Source organism: Erythranthe guttata, chromosome 12 (assembly GCF_056151865.1).
Source record: "Erythranthe guttata isolate IM_541 chromosome 12, IM_541, whole genome shotgun sequence".
NCBI classification, from domain to species: domain Eukaryota; kingdom Viridiplantae; phylum Streptophyta; class Magnoliopsida; order Lamiales; family Phrymaceae; genus Erythranthe; species Erythranthe guttata.
In genome coordinates, this window is record NC_142544.1 from 5,124,644 (window position 1) to 5,138,617 (window position 13,974).

The 13,974-nt window shown below is 42.0% G+C and overlaps 1 non-coding gene across 1 annotated transcript; it reads right to left on the reverse strand.

Moving 5' to 3' along the window:
• Window positions 1-465: 465 nt before the first annotated feature.
• Window positions 466-4,124, reverse strand: LOC105969355 (uncharacterized). The gene is made up of 5 exons (XR_016034905.1): window positions 3,936-4,124; window positions 2,300-2,391; window positions 1,891-2,196; window positions 1,232-1,315; window positions 466-690 (listed from the first exon to the last, which is right to left on the reverse strand). It is a non-coding gene; the product is annotated as an uncharacterized LOC105969355 (transcript).
• Window positions 4,125-13,974: the final 9,850 nt, after the last annotated feature.

Consider the following 13,974-nt stretch of genomic DNA (forward strand, 5'->3'; position numbering starts at 1 on the left):
GGAGAAATTTTAAGGAATGTTTTCTCTATAAGATGAATTTGGCCTTGTGACGAAATTAATATTGTCACCTAAAATATTCATGGTGACAAAATTTGTTTTGTCATAAGAAAACAATTCTCGTCACAGCACAGTGCCGGTGAATTGTTCAAAAAATCAACGTACATCTTTTTATGACAATTTTATATTTTTTATGACGATTTCACAGTATTGTCATCTAAAATAGAATTTATGTGACGAAGTAAATTTTCATCGCATAAAATGTTCGTTTTTGTGACGACTTTGAATTTCGTCATAAAATACACCTACTAGTGTGACGAAATTATTTTTTGTCACACAAAATTGTCACATAAAGTACTTTTTTTTGTAGTGAATCTCAAAGTGGTCGCCATAGTAGTTTAGTACGTACCATAAGCCACAACAGCTGCAGTAACTGCACCCACCAGAACAACAGTAGTGATGATATGGTGTTGCTCCTATTTTCCTATCCGCGACAAGAGTCCTTCTTTAACTGGTTTCTGCTCAACATTCTCGTCTTTGCAGCATGAGAATCCATCAGCACCTCTGCAACACCCGCCCTTACTTGCCGAAGCAGTAACAATCTCTTCGGATTGTTTCTCGTTGCTCTTCACATTTGTTACAGTACTATGATTCGGTTCCTCAACTCCTTTGATATTAGCACCCATTTGACCCATGTATATAATCATGGTATGCATAAAATATTCACTTCTTATCTATGTAGCCCAAACACGAAAATGACAATACAGAGAAACGGGGAAAAAGGGTACGTCGAAACGGCATGTCCGGAAAATGGAGATACGAGAACTTGGGGGAAACATATAAATATTAAAAGTATAGGGGTATATTTATAAATATGCTATATAATCATACATAAGCTTTTATTTATATGTAACTTTTTTATATTTCCATACAAATATATTCCAAAATTAATATTATTATCAACTATGAATTTTTGGTTGATCAATAAATCATGTATTTAATTAGGGAAGTAACAAAAATATCTATAAATTTATTATTAAAACATGTTTCTAATCTTTTAGAAATTGCAAAATGGCCCATAAGGTGTCTGGCGGCTGTCCTTTAGTGTCGTACACGAAACGTGTCCGAAACCCGGAAACGTTAAAAACTCGAAGTTTCCGCACTATATAGTTTCTCATTGTTGCGAAACAATAATTAGATATTAAGAAAAGGAAGATGAAGAAAGAAAGCACACCTGCAAATCCGGTCAATGGGTTCTCCTTGCCCAATTTGTTTATCAAGCAATTCATGAATGTCGCCAGGTGTAACATACCCGTACCTGAAGAATGGAGCATGAATCATTTTATGATGTACGTGGATACACATGCAATAAATAATTTCTTGAGTGACAACACCTCTTTTTACATGGTTAATCAGGTAAAACAAAATGTTATGAATTACTAATAGGGTATCACAAATTCTATATAGTGACGATAAAATGTGATTGTCACTTCTATATATAATTATATAGTCGTAATAGTTATATAAAAAGTTATTAAAGTGAAAACAAAATAAGCAATTACTGACAACATACAAAACGTTGTCACTTTATAATAACAATTTTTTTAAGGAGGATATAGTTACTGGTTTCCCAATCCCCCTCCTGGTGTCTTGAACTCATGACCAAATGGTCTTGAATGCAAGGTGCTTATCAACAGACTACCTTGTTTTGACTTTTTATTAACAACTTTTGATATTGTTTCATTTAGGGTATCACTCATTGTTCAGGTGCGCAAAAGCGATATTTGTCGCCGTTCGGAACGATAAATCGGCTATTTCAACCCTTAAGACGAAACTTAACATTTAGCCAAAAAACTAAGTCAAACACAAAGTAGAGAAAAGTGTAATCCTTACCAGTTACCAGCATTTTTTCCTTGAGGAGTTGCACTAAAGATGATCACATTGCCAGCATACTTGTGTCCTCCTACATGTGAGCAAGCAGTCACAGATACATGCTTCGTCAAATCTTTGGATCCAATCTCTTCCTTAAACTTCTCAATCAAAATTGGGCCACAAACCCCACATCTTCGGTCTCGATTGTTATGACAGCAGACGAACACGTACGAGCCACTCAATTTTTCGATCTTTCCAGACAGCTCAACCTTTTCATTTACAAGCACATCTTCAACAAACCTATCGACTTCGGACTCTATTAAGCCCCTTCAATAAACCAAAATAAATACGTACGATTTCAACCAATTAAAATAAAGGCAATATCAATAATTTAATAACGAATCCATATACTCCTTAAGTATGTTCATACCTGTATACAATCACAATCATTTCAGGAAAAATCAGTACATCTCCATCTGACAACTTCCCGTTGTCGCCTGCCTCGCATATGGTCAAACGAGTCTACAAATTCCCAAATCATCAAACTTAAAACGTATATATATGTTTTTTGATATATTTCCAAGAAATAAAATACACCAAAAAATTAAACAAGAATCAGGTAAAAGGTTAATCTAGCTAGCTATATATGGATTCACAAAGCAAGCATAAAACAAAACGAAATAATAAAGTACAAGTTTTTGTGATTAATTGTTGAGTAGATATTACACTTAGGCGAAAATAGAATAAATGAAATCGGAAAAAACAAACTCATCCAGCATGACAAGATTTCTGGATTTTGAATTCTAAATTAATTAGTTGGTTTAGAATTGCTTGTAATTTCCAATTTTTGTTATAGCTTAGGAATCCTGATACTTTTTTTCATAGGGTTGACCTCTAATAATAAAATAAAGGCTTAATTCTACTTTGTACTTTTGAATCGGATCATTTTACTTTACAAACTTGAAAAAAATATTTTTTCTTACAAAATAAAATAAAATCGACTTTTATCACTAAATGATTCGATTGTTGAATCTTTTATTGTCGGTAGAAATCTTTGAAAGAAAATATGATATTCAAATAATTTGATGATAAAATAGCTGAAGAAATTTGATTTTTATTGTTCAATACTTTTTTGTGATAAAAAAAGTATAATTTTCAAATATGCTGATGTGACGTATTTTATTTTGCACTTTATAGTTTCGAGAGGATTAATGAACAAAAAAAATTGACATTAGCTTTAAAAATTCACCCAGAGCGCATTATGCATAATTTATTGTGTTTTAAGGGTGCAAACTATAATTAATTCTTTTGAGAGTGTAAAGTGCCAAAATACTGTATACTCAAGGGTGCAAAGTGTGATTAAGCCTTTAAATAAATAAATAATATCTGGTTATTTATAATTTAGTTTCCTCAAACGTTTGACTTTTACGAATTATGTATAAATCAATCTAGAGTAACCTAGGTTTTCTTGTTGACTATCTCTTATGCATAAATATAGTATGTTCTACAGGTGTTAATAAACACAACTTTCACTTCTTCTTCAATGGAATTAATACAACGGCTACATTTTTTAAAACAAAAATAATATAAAAACAGTGAGAATATTGATATGCCTAATTGGCTCAACCCAATGGGTCTACAAATTATTTACCTATAGGGCCACGAGCCCAATGTCGAAGACCACTATCACCGAGGCCCAATCACCTTCAAGTAAGATTTGGGCCCGACAATCTCAACTAAGCTATAAATAAAGGTTTGAACTCATTCCTTAAGGTACGTCCTATTAACTGAGCAATACTATTAATTGTATTCTCTGGACTATTTCTATGATCAGCACATCTGACTTGAGCGTCGGAGGGGTTTCCGCCGGATCAACCCCCGGCTTAGTTCATGTGTTCTATGATTGCAGGTACCTCAGGATCATCAAGTTGTCAAGCTACTGATCCGCTTTGCTCTCCCAGTTCATTTTCTACACTACCCCAAGTGATCTAAGTAATTAGCATCATCAAATATAAACAACTAAAATAATATATTCAGTTCTGCTATAATTTGTTTTTAGTACGGACCTTGAGATTAATGTTGTCTTCACGAGCTTTAAGGACAGAGGCGAGAAGCTTAGGGAGAGGATCGACATCAGATTATTCCTTGACGCGTGTAGGCCACGACTCATGAGATTTGTAGCAAAGGAACAAGTGTCCTTCGTACTGTTCAACACTTCCGGCAAGTTTGCTTTCGTACATGTCACTTCTCTCGAACCCGTAATTGCTGCTCTCATCTACTACGGTGGTAGTGGTGACCATGGTGGAGGACGACGGAGTGATGATGCTGGTGGTCGGCCGGGAGATATTTTTCCAAGGTTTTCGTATATGGTTTTGGGCAGGGGTGGAACCAGATCAAAATGTAGGGGACTAACTAAAATTTTGGGGTTCGGGGTAGTGCCCGTAAAAAAATTTAGGTTTCACAAAACATTGCAAAAAATAAGTTTATATTACTAATTTTTAAATAAAATATCATATATATTAAAATTATATCATATTTTAATCATCACAAAAAAATTTAAATGAATTCAAATTATTCTAATAATGTATACACTTAATATTTCAGGGATTCATGGCACGATCTCAAGGCATTGATAAAAGAATTCAAAAATAAGAATTATACATAAATTTTATTTAAAATAATACAAGTTTTAAGCATCTTATTTCATATTTTATATTAAATATGATATATTTATCTATAATTTATATAAGATTATGGAGAAGAAACAAAAAAAATAATGGGTTAAAACACATATATACAAAAACTTTGGAGAGGCCAAAAGTAATATTCAAAAAATACAATACCAAATACCTAAAAAAACAAAATCTTGGGAGGTCAACAGCTCCCCCCCCCCCCCCCCCCCCCCCCCCCCCCCAGCACCTTGCAAGTACCGCCCCTGGTTTTGGGGGATCGACTATAGTGGGTGGGCAAATTACGGCCACCCCTGAGGTATGGCCAAATTACAAAAAAAATCCTTTTGTTTGGATAGTTACAATCACCCCTCATTTTAAATATTTTTACATAAGATTTATGTAATTCGATTGTTTATCGAACCAAATCGTATATTAAGTTCGATAAACGGTATGAAATGTCAGCGAACCGAAATTTCGATTCGATTTTTACCGAATTAACATCCCTAATCAATTTACCTATAGAGATTCATAAAATAATACATGATTAAGGGAGGTAGCTATAATTACCAAAACACAAGTGATTTTTCATAAATCAACCATAATTCAGGGTGGCCCTAATTTGCCTATATATATACATATATATATATTTGTCTGAATTGAGGCACTAGATCAGGCCAGGTACCGAATGAGCATCTCTTAATGGTTTTTGAAGTACAAAATAGAAATGCAAGACTAGTCACACCACGACACAATATTTTAGTTTTCTTTTTTACTTCTTATTTTTATAGATTAGAGTTGACATATAATATTTTAGTTTTGTTTCCTTCTTTTTTTAGAGTAGAGTTGACATATAATATGTGTTATATCATTTGACTTTTATTTCTATATCATTCGAACTGCATATCATTCCATTGGCCTAAACTTATCAGCACTCTTATCAAGACCAAATTCAGTTTACGAAAAAACTAATTCCTCTTGGCTCTTGTACGGCATTGACCGTCAGTCTCCATCGCTACTTTTTCTTTTTATTATTTAAAAAAAGATATATCTTTTTCTGAAAAAAAAAATTCTGAAATTTTCTTCGGCCACCACCTTTGTCCGTAGGTCTTCGTCTTCCTCAAGCCAGCTCCGTCCGTACTCCGGTGAATGAACCTGCAACGCCGGGAGGGGTTCCCGGCGGGAAAGCTCCGACGATCAAGTCAGTGATCGGAATAGAGGAAAAAACGTGTATGCAATGTAACAGTGATTAGTGTAAAAATCTCGTGTGTGTGTGTGTGTTGATTCTCTTATTTATAGATGAGGAAAGCTTGGCCTTCAAGGCTTTCCTTTTTTAGGGTTTCTCTTTTCCCCCAAGTCATGTATCTTGGGCCTGTATTGTCCTGGGCTCGCCTTACCTCGTTTTGGTATTGGGCTAGCGAGTTAAGGTACTCCCACGTAGTTCCGAGGTTCGCGCCATACGACGACTTCGCTCATAGGACCGAGCTAAGGCATCATGGGTTTTTCATTATGGGCCTATCATATTGGGCTTACCCTAATGGGCTTATGTTTATTTGTTATTTGTCAAACTAGCCCATATCAACTACTCCCCCCTACTCCTTATTTATAAAACAAGTCGGCTTTTCTTTACCTCGTTTTATAAGTACGGAGTATGAGGCATCAGTTCGCACTTCGATTTAGATTTATGTTGGCGTACACAGCCCCTCGTCCTTTCCCTTTCATTAATTGCTCTGACACCCCGCGTGGTTGGTTCAAGTTCCCTAGGTCATCATGAGAAGATTTCCATCAACGTTTTTCGCGCTAGGTTCGAGGTAATCTGCGTTAAATCTTGTCCGTTCGGGTGGGCGGTTATGATTGATTTTTTCTCTTTCCTAGGTCATTACTAGGGGAGTCCAATCGACACTTCTTGCGCCTAATTCGAGGCGACCTACTTTGAATCTCGCCCGTCCGAATAAACGGTTGTGATCAGAGTTTCCACTTTTCCTCCTCCTATAAATATCTGACTTCCACGAATTTTCAGAATTTTTTCCTCTTCTTCACCTCTACGCTCTCCTTATCCTTGTTTACCTCCGGCGACTTTGCTCCTCGAGAACCAAGTTCTTTCCTATCCGTGCTTGTTTTCTTCTTCGACAAAGGTACTCCCCTTTTCACCCTACTTTTTACTATTCTTAGCCTATGTCTTCCAATTCCCCCGACCCTTTTGGTCAAAGAATGCCCTCCAGAGAGGGAGATGAACACCCTACCCTTACTCTTTCTTCCTCATCGGAAGAAGGGCCCTATTTTTCCCCTTCGGGTAAATTACTGAAAAAACCGAAGAGAAAAAGAAGAGATGACGTTTTGTCTTCCGCAAGGAGCGGCTCTCCTTCGCTGTCTGAGGGACGCGATTTAGACGACCAGTGGGGGCCCAGCACTTTAAGCGAGGTAGATTTAGACAATTTAGTTCGCGATATAGGCCTTCCTACTGACGTAGAACTATTGTTGCCTTCGCGAGATCAGCGTCCCCTAAACCCACCCCCGGGTTTCAGCACCTGGTTCTCAGAACAGTTTTATTTCGGTCTTACTTTCCCCATCTCACCTTGGTTTTCCGAGATTGCTCAGTTATGCAATGTGTCCCTCAATCAATTTCATCCGCACGCCATAGTCGTCATGACCGGGTTTCGCATGCTTTGCGTCTGGTCTGGTGTGGTCCCTACTCCAGCTCGATTCCGGAGTGTGATGGTTTTGAAAAATTCCAGTCCTTTTCATATTTCTATCTCGGCTCGCCCGGGTTTCAAAATATTAATGCCACCCAACAAAACTGATGGGTGGCAGGGTCATTATTTCTTCGCGAAAAACCCCGCTGATACTCCTTACTTGTGTCCTTGGTTCGCCACTTTACCCGACAAGCGGAGGGGGAAACCCCTAGCGATAGACGAGTGGCTCTTGAAAATGATTGTTCACTTTCAACCAAGCTATGGTATGCCTGAGACTCTTACCAGTTTTCCACCGATACTTCGCCACTTCTGCTTCCATGACAACGGCACCCATCCCTTAACTCAAGAGGATTTAGGTGGGTTTAAGCATGATACTAGTTTTCTGCTATAATTCGTCATTCGTTTTGGGTTGTGGCTTTTTACTTGGCTGTATTTTATGCTTGCCGAGGTATTGTATACTTGCTGACCATACTCTCCTTGATCCCATTAACAGATTTAAGGATGAAGAGAATGTTCCGAGGTGAGAAGCCGGCGACTCGCCCGTCCGAGTCATAGCCGGAATTTCAGGCGTCTGAATTTCAGCGCCCCGTGGTTGCTGATTCCGAGAGAAAGTCCCCCGAAGAGGGAGCCCTAAGACAGAGGCCTTCTAAGAAAAATGTTGGGACTTCGCGTTCCCGAAGTGAGCCGCGCGTGGAGGGGCCCGAGCTCCCTCGTCAATCTTCGGCCATAGTTGCCGTTCCTCCCCCACCACCTTCTTCGACCGAAGAACAGGTGGAAAAAGAGCCCACCACGAAGAAGAGAAGGGCTGATCTGGCCCTTGGGCTGATCGGGTCAACTCCGGGGCAGACTGGGTCAGCTCCGGGGCAAGTGGGGCCGTCTCTGCCTCCTAACTTCGCCCTCCATCTCTGTCAAAACGCAGAGAACGCTATCGCTGCTTGCCGGGCTATGGCGCTACCTCGCGACGTTGCCCACTTCGGGCAAATGAGCAAGGGTGATCGGCTTGAGTTGCTTCTTCATAACATAACCCAGGTTAGTTCCAGCTCGCATACATGAGTTAATTTTTACGCTCTTAACCAGTCTATTTCACTCAAGTCTCTTGTATGTGCAACAATTCGCCATTGCCTTTTCGGGTCCTCTGGGATGGGACGACGTTTCTCGTGAGGCGTATGATAACCAGAGGAAGGAGGTTGTCCAGCTCCGGAAAGAGGTCCGGGCTTTAAAGGAGAGTCTATCGGTGGCTGAGTCGGCAAAAGAGGGGTTATTTGCCGAAGTAAAGAAGCTGAAGGAGAAAGAGGAAACTTCGCAGGCGGAGAAGAATTCCCTAGCATCTCACAATGCTACTTTGGAGGAAAAAGCGAAGCAACTTTCGAACGAGCTCTTTGCCGCTGGGGTGCAGGCGTCTGCCAATTTCACCGAAGGAGTGAAAGAAGGGCACAGATTGTTCCCGGGGTCGTCTGAAGGTCTCCGGTTTATGGAGGCGTTTGTCAGTCGTTTCTTCGATCGGCTGTGGCGTTCGACGACGTTCACCCGGCAAGCCTCCGGTTTAGCTCGCTTCTTTTTCTCGGAGGCGGTGAAAGCCGTGCGGAAGCGACTGAGCGGTGCTGGCATCGAGTTCCCGCTAGTCGAAAATGAGCTTGCCGAAGACCTACCGGATGATGTGATTCCGGGTTTTGAAGGGGACGTGAACGAAGACCCTGACTTAGAGTGGTGGAGGCAAGTACACCGGGAGCTTGTCGAAGACTTCTCTCGCCAAGGGAGCTCTTCGGTGATCATTACTGACTTAGTTGGGGACGTTGAAACTATTGATGCGATGGCAGGCCTCAACAAAGCGCCGTCGGGCTTCATCTCGTCTCCTCCTCCGTCTGCCGGGAATCAAGGCGAAGCCGGGGTGGAGTCTCCCAAAAACACTTAATCGTTTTTCATTTGTTCCTGTACTTGAATTCTTGTATTTTATTCCTTGTACCATGTACTTGCATTTTCCTTCTATATTTTGAACAATTTTCTTCGTTTTGTCAATGTTTTCAATGTACTAAAGTGCTTTACTTGTCTCCACCTTGTTTATCTCGTGCGCCAGGGCTGCTTTTACTTTGTGTTTCGAGGATGATTAGTAATTTTGGCAGAGTATTTTCTGAACTTGAGTTAACCCGATCTCAGCAAACTGTTTTCGTTTCCAATAGTTTACTTTGTGTTTTGAGCTTAGTCTTCGGCTGTTATTTCCTTTGACAAAACATGCGATTTAACGCCACAATAAAACATGCGATTTAACGCAATAATGAAACACGCGAGTTAACGCCACAATAGAACACGCGAGTTAACGCTACAATGAAACACGCGAGTTAACGCCACAGTAGAACACGCAAGTTAACGTCACAATAAAGCACGCGAGTTAACGCCACAGTGAAACACGCGAGTTAACGCCACAATAAAACACGCGAGTTAACGCCACAGTGAAACACGCGAGTTAACGCCACAGTAGAATACGCGAGTTAACGCCACAATAAAACACGCGAGTTAACGCCACAATGAAACACGCGAGTTAACGCCACAGTAGAATACGCGAGTTAACGCCACAATAAAACACGCGAGTTAACGCCACAATGAAACACGCGAGTTAACGCCACAGTAGAATACGCGAGTTAACGCCACAATGAAACACGCGAGTTAACGCCACAGTAAAACACGCGAGTTAACGCCACAGTGAAACCCGCGAGTTAACGCCACAATGAGACACGCGAGTTAACGCCACAGTGAAACACGCGAGTTAACGCCACAATGAAACACGCGAGTTAACGCCACAGAAGAACACGCGATTTAACGCCACAATGAAACACGCGAGTTAACGCCACAATGAAACACGCGAGTTAACGCCACAGTTATAACTTAAGTAAATAACACAAGTACTTTTTTAACGTGGAAACCCTCCAAATAAGGAGAGAAAAAACCACGGGGCCTAGCCCAGATCGGAAAATGGATGTTTATTAATGGTTGTTTTGCCTGTACAAGGTGTGTCTCGATTTCGCTGGCGTAATTGCCTCGATTTCCTTTATCTCTCTCTCTCTCTTTTTTTTTTTTTTTTTTTTTTTTTTTTTTTTTTTTTTTTTTTTTTTTTTTTTTTTTTACGCGAAGAAGCGTTTCAGATGTATTATGTTCCAAGCCCGAGGTAACGGCTTCCCGTCGATGTCTGCCAACTCATATCCTCCGCCGGCCAAACACCTGGTGACTGTGTATGGTCCTTCCCAATTAGCCTCCAACTTTCCCGTGTGTTTTAGCGCGTCTGCTCGTCGTAAGACGAGGTCTCCGATCTGGAATGAGCGGGACCGCACCCCCTGATCATACCGAGCTTTAATCAAGTTTTTACTTCTTTCCATGTGCAAATACGCCGTTTCCCGAAGATCGAAAACTTCGTCCAGCTGTGATCTTAAAGCATCATCGTTTGTTACTTCGTCAAATGCGGCGATGCGGAGCGTGTCCATTGCCACTTCGACCGGTATAACCGCTTCAGTTCCGTAGGTTAACCGGAACGGTGTTTCGCCAGTAGCTGCTTTGGATGTGGTCCGGTAAGACCATAGGACGGAGGGCAACTCGTCTAGCCAACTTCCACCCAGCTCGTCTAACCTTTTTTTTAACCCATTGACAATGGTCCGGTTTACGGACTCCACTTGTCCATTGGCCTGGGGGTGCGCTACTGCTACGAATTTTTGTGCAATTTTCATCTCTTCGCACCACGCTCGAATTTTCCTGCCGTTGAACTGAGTACCGTTGTCCGATACAAGGCTTCTAGGTAGGCCAAACCGACAGCAGATATTTTTCCAAATGAAATGCATGACCTCGTCTTCTGAGATTTTCGATAAGGCTTCAGCTTCAACCCACTTGGTAAAGTAGTCTACCGCGACAATGATGAACTTTTTTCGACCCGTGGTTTGAGGGAATGGCCCCACCAGGTCGATTCCCCATTGGGCGAAAGGGCATGGAGCACTCATGATGGTCATTTCCTCCCCCGGCTTGTGGATGAGCGAGGCATATTTTTGGCATTGTATGCAGTGTTGAACATATCGGTACGTGTCCTTCTTCATGCTAGGCCAGTAATATCCGGCCCGGTGTAGTTTCTGCATGAGGGCCCGAGCTCCTCCATGCTCGCCACAACCACCTCGATGCACTTCATCCAGAACATGCTTTACCTCCTGCTTTCCCAAACACCTTGCATCTACTGTGGTGAAGTTTCTTTTATATAATGTCCCATGCCGTACGTAAAAGTGCCTTGCCTTATATGCCAAACGGTGCTGTTCTCTCTTGGTGCCAGCTCGCTCTCCTCTGAAGTATTTGAACAAGGGTGTTCTCCAATCTGGCTCTTCGTCTATTGTCATTATCCCCGGTGTTGGGGTGGGGGCAATAAGGATAGTGATCTTTCTTTCAATGCAGTCAACGACTGACGACCCAACTTTAGCGAGGAAGTCAGCTCGCTGGTTGTCGTTTCTCGGAATTTGATGCATGGTACAGACTTCAAAAGTTTCTTGCACAGCTCGGGCTTTATTTACATAACTCTTCATTCTATCGTTTTTTATTTCGTAGTCCCCTTCGAGTTGATGTATTACCAATTGAGAGTCGGAGTATATTTGCACCACGCGCGCTCCAAGCTCTTGGGCGATCTCCATACCTCGGATAAAGGCTTCATACTCTGCTTCATTATTGGAAACTCGAGGTAACCTAACGGCAAACTCGACTTCCGTTCCAGTGGGATCAATAACTATTATCCCTGCCCCCGCTCCCGAGGTTGTAGATGAGCCATCCACGTAAATTTTCCACTCTTTTTCGATGGGTATCCTGGTGGTTTCTCGGATGAAATCCGCTAACGCTTGTCCTTTGACCGAGGTACGGGGTTGATATTGGATCTCGTATTGTCCCAGCTCGATGGCCCATTTAACAATTCGCCCTGACGCGGTAGGTTGACCTAGGGTCTGCCGAAGGGGTAAGCTTGTGCGAATCACCATGGTATGCGACAGGAAATAAGGCCGGAGTCGTCGCGTAGTGAGGACCAGTGCGTACGCTATTTTCTCGACTTCAGAATATCGGCTTTCCGACGTAGTGAGGATCTTACTAGTATAGTAGATCGGCCTTTGTTGATTATTAACTTCCTTAAACAACACCGAACTGATGGACTCATCGCCCACTGACAAGTATACAAACAGGGTTTCGCCCTTTTCAGGGGTGCTAAGAATCGGCAAGCAAGTGAGAGATCGTTTTAATGCTTCGAATGCGAGCTGGCATTCGGTGGTCCATTCGAACTGAGCTGTTTTCCTTAGTACTTTGAAGAAAGGCAGGCTCTTATCAGCCATTCGTGATATAAACCGAGCTAGGGCTACAACTTTTCCTGCCAAGGATTGGACTTCCTTGATGGAGCGAGGAGGTGTCATCTGAAGTACGGCCTCCACTTTATCTTGGTTTACCTTGATGCCTTCCCGATTAACAATGTATCCCAGGAACTTTCCAGCTTGTACTGCGAATGCACACTTAGCAGGGTTCAACTTCATTCCATACAAACGAAGAGTTGCAAAGGTCTCAGCTAGGTCTGCGAGATGCGTAGAGCGCCTCTTGCTTTTAACTAACATGTCATCAACATAAACTTCAATGTTGCGTCCGAGTTGGGCCCGAAACATCCTATCCATTAATCGCTGATACGTGGCTCCCGCATTTTTCAGGCCGAAAGGCATCACCACGTAACAGTAAGTCCCCGTGGCGGTGACAAAACTTACTGCTGGCTGGTCCTTTTCGTCTAGCGGAATTTGGTGGTATCCTTGCGAGGCATCCATCATACTAAGTAGCTCGCATCCAGCAGTGGCATCTACAAGCTGATCTATGCGAGGTAAAGGATAATCGTCTTTCGGGCAAGCCTTATTTAAGTCCCTGAAATCGATACACATTCGCCATTGGCCATTAGCTTTCTGTACTAACACCGCATTGGACAGCCATGTAGGGAACTGAATTTCCCGGATGTGTCCGATTTCCAGAAGTCGTTGAACTTCCTTCTGTATGATTTCGTCTTTTTCGGTACCGAAGTGTCGCCGTTTTTGCTTGACGGGCCTGCACTCGGGTCGTAAATTAAGCCTGTGTACAGCACTTCGCGGTGATATACCGGTCAAATCACTTGGTTGCCAAGCAAAAATATCTTCATTAGACCGCAATAACGCTATCAACTCATCCCGAAGAGGTGGTTCTAAATCCCTACTTATCCGGGTTTGTTTCATCATCCCAGGGACGAGGTCGATTGTCATCAATTCGTCCATGGGTTGTACATGATTAACTTTATCCTCTGGATCAACTCGGGGGCGCTTCTCGTCTCCCAAGTCTTCTTTGGTGAGGGTATCGCGTCGGCCCTTCTCTGCTATCTTAACCATTTCGACATAACACGATCTCGATTGGGCTTGGTCGCCCCTGACCTCTCCTACCATCCCATCAACCGGGAACTTAAGCTTTTGATGAATGGTCGAAGGGACCGCCCGAAAGGTATGTAACATTGGTCGTCCTATCACGATGTTATACGAGGTCGGCGACCCCTCAACGATGACAAAATTGACAGTTTGAGTGCGTGTTCGAGGTGGAGTTCCTATAGTGACAGGGATTTTAACTTGTCCGATCGGCGTCAGGGACCCTCCTGTGAACCCAAATATCGCTGTGGTGACGGGAAAAACCGGGAGGTCAAGCTCCATTTGTAGGAAACACTCGTAAGATATGACGTCCACCGAACT